A 3,996-nucleotide genomic window follows, 5' to 3' on the forward strand; every position below is an offset into this window, starting at 1 on the left:
GAACTCGGACATTTCGTTGCCAGTTCATGAGAGATGGGCGCAAGGTGCTGTACCGGCTGTGATGAGCCTGATCGCTGATCGTTATTATTCTGTTCTGCACAGATAAACATTTCAACTCACCCTGTCTCCTGGCCATCATTAACACAACGCAGAATCGAACCACACTATATGAAAGCGTGTACTGAGGTTACACATACTTGTTGAAAAGTTGTTAAGCACTATTACTAAGGACACATTTAGAAAACTGCACTGTGTTAATTAGTCATTTTATCTCTTATTATGAGTAACTGATGCCTACAGAAGGCTGTCAGATCACATATCACACATAATCATGGAGTAATGGACTTAAACGTGGAAACATTCATGGAAATGTACTTATTTACAAAGATGAAGAGTTTGGTTGAAAAACCTTAATTAGATATTTTATTGCTACATTTCAGAAGTAATATAATAATGGTGCCCCCCACCCGCTGCGCCTTACTGTTGGTGAAAGTGTGGAAATCAACTGTTCATTAAGACATATTGAAAAGTAAGAACTCATAGCACAATGCAAGAAATGTGCAAATGTGTAATGAAACTGCACAACATCTGCTGAAAGATTCAAAGTTATATTGATGAGCTTAAATTTTAACATGAACAGACTTTTGAAGGCAAAAAGGTAGAGTTTAAAGAAAAGTGAAAGGTTGACAAGACATCTACCTAGGTATTGTTAATAATTACAGATACCAAAAACAAAAAGGTGTCCTAGGAGAGGTGGTTGGAGTATTATTGTTCTCATGGTGGTGTAGTGGGTAACTCTTTGTCTTTCAACCCTTTCCTGAATGTTTCCCTCAGCTCATCCAATTCCTTCTGGAGTAAAAAGACTTCTTGTTTTGCCAACATCAGGGGTGCATATTGAAAATAAAAAGACAGGAGAAATTGTATAGGATCTGGTGGAAAAGTGGGTGTGCTTGCAACCGCAAGGTACCAGTGCAGCAGAAATGTAGCTTTGTCATAAAACCATAAAGGGCTCAGATCCTTTGGCCTGGGTCAAGATATGTCCCACTATGGTGGGGAGGGGAGGGGAGTGGGCTGTGTTCCCTCCCTGAGCTCCAGAAACAGAAACCTTTCGGCTAAGGCCTTATACACCAGGGAACAATGACCAATGAATAGTTTTGATTGAGTAAAAAGTTGCATTACATTATAAGGATGCTTTATTACAATGTTTGACATGTTTATCAACACAGACTTTAGTCTAAATGTGAAGTTAACATCCTTTGTTATAGATTATAGTCTCAACTTCTTAAGTTTTTATAATTCTCTTCCATTGTGGTTTAACATTGAGGGAGACATCAATTAATGAAAATCATGGTTGCATGGAATAAGTACGAACAGAATTAGTAATATTTCTTTTAATCTGCTTTTCAATATGAATTATATAGCTTAGTTTATTCATTTACAAAGTCACAGACTGATAATAAATGGTGCTATGAGATATTTGCTTTGTTCAAGTTCATGGGATGTTTCCCTCGAAGGCCAGATTCAAAGGACATATACGTCATAGTAATTTTTTTTATTGCTGTTTTGCACAATTTGCTTAACTAAGTATTTTTTGTTGTTGAATATTAGAGATTTTGCAGATTTATTTTTATACATACATTGTATAGATTTACTTAGATCTTTTTACCCCTTTTTTAGAATATAATAGAAAATATCTTTATTGTCCCACAATGGGCAAATTTACAGCAGCAGAAAGATTATTGAAAATGGTCACACAAATGTGGACTTTAGAAAAATGTATAAGAATAACATAACAGTGTAGAGTTAAAATATAAACAATAAAATACTGTACTGCAAAGTTTTTTAACAATATAAACTGTGCACCTGGAGAATAAAATAACCATTATACAGTTATGGACATTTTTACAGTAATATTTGAAAATAGCAGCTTGTTATTTAACTGACTAAGGTTTCTATCATTACATTGGCTTTTATTTGTTCATGCTCCCGGTGGTTGGCACCTTTATTCCACTCTGGATTCACATGAGTGAAGTCTTTGTTCACTTTACAATAAAAAAAGAAAAAAAAAAAAAGAGTTTTAAAAAGTTTGGTATTCATTCTTTTCCTGCTTTGTGTGTCAACTATCATGGTTGCTAAGCGACAGAGCGTACGGTTGTTAAAATCGGCAAAGGCTAGACCTGTTTGAATTACAGCCAAAACTCTTCCGGTCTCCTTATTTTCAAGGACTTCAAAAGGATCCAGTCCAAGTAGACTGCATCCTTAGAAGACACAGCCTGAGTGTGCTTCATCCAACAGGAAGTGGAACCCACTTTAAAGACACTGGAGCAGGGGAGGGGCTTCGTTATTTTTTCCTTCTTTAATTTGAAAAAAAGGCTATATCAGTGCTTTTATACTTAATGTGAAGTAATTGATTATTTGATGTTTTATGATGCATGATGATCCTTTTTTTTTTGCACAAATATCTTTTTATTAATGAAATTCAAATTTTCACACCTTAATAATGAAAAACAAAAGACAGTAAGCCTTATTACACCAAAAATTCATACCAACATATTATTTGGTTTCTATTCAATCCTTGTCAGTGAATCCCTAATAAGGTTTTTCACTTATTTTGTCTAAGTCGTATTTAATACACCATATTGGCTAACTACAACCATCCATACATGCATTTTCCGTCACGCTGATGCCTGCTGGGGTCGTGAGGGGTGCAGGTGTTTATCTCCAGCTGTAAATGGGTGACAGCGGGGTAAAACAAACCTAGGTCGCCAATCTATCCCTGAGCAACACAGAGACAACAGGACAAACAAACTTTCATGCAAACTCCATGCAGAAAGACCCCGGGCCGGGAATCGAACCCGGAACCTTCTTGCTGCAAGGTGCTACCCGCTGCTCTGTGTTATACATTTTAATTCTATTAATTAAATACATAAAAATTATTTAGGACATTATGTGTGTTTAAAATCTAAAAAACAAGGTTGTTTGAGCTTGTTCCTATTATATTTACTTCTGCTTAATCCGTGTTACCTGTAGCATAGTTTGAGAACAAATGAGAGGAGCCTCCTGAATAAGCACGGACCAGTTCTGAGCTTTGATAAAATCCCTTTGTATAAATTTTTCAGGTTAAGGAATCCTTTTGAATCCACTAACTGCTGCATATTGCAGGAAATGGAGGTAAATTTAAAATAACAAGAGAATTTAAACATCATCCATCATCATTTCTGGATCAAAAAGCCAGATTGCTTAACGAACCTGAATGCACTGAGATAAAACGAGGATTGTTACGACACTGGATGTGAGGAAAGCTACAGTGGGATTTTAGGATTATTTGTTCCCATATTAAACAAATATTTGTTTCTTGCTACTTCCAACCAGTTACTCGCTGGCATCACAGGTATAATTGAATGTCTGGATCATATAAAACTTAAGCCATGATTACACTGAATCCACAGAGCAGTCAATTACTAAATCGTCTCAAAGATCTTCAGCGGTGTTGAAAGAACAGCATTTTAAAGCAGTTATTGTATTGCCAAAGCAAATCTACCCTGGCTTCTGATTTATGTTGTCATCTCTAGATGTTGTAGCCACACAAAGTCAAATCCAGAGAAAGAGTTGAACAGATGCAACGAAAAATCAGGATGGTTTCATTTTAATTTTATGTTAAGATAAGTTAAAAGTTAAATCTGCCAGTTTGCTTTTTGCAGCTTTGAATATATATACGTAGCTGCTGTGAGGCCGTGGTTATATATAGCAGGCCTTCTAAGCCGAGGCTAAAACAAGATGACTTCAGTGGAGCATGCAGGAGAACATCCTTCACATCAGGTCAAGATAAGAAGCAACCACTGCTGTTTCCCAAAGGAGCCGAGGCGTCATTTAGGAGCACAATGGTCGTACTGTTCGATGCACAGGGAGACATATCTGCTGCTGAGGAAATGATGTTGTTTAGTTTCTTTGTCCACTTCTGTCTCCTTGAACCCTAGTTGGCCTCGGCAGATGGCC

Source organism: Cyprinodon variegatus, unplaced genomic scaffold (assembly GCF_000732505.1).
Source record: "Cyprinodon variegatus isolate N-32 unplaced genomic scaffold, C_variegatus-1.0 Scaffold810, whole genome shotgun sequence".
NCBI lineage: Eukaryota > Metazoa > Chordata > Actinopteri > Cyprinodontiformes > Cyprinodontidae > Cyprinodon > Cyprinodon variegatus.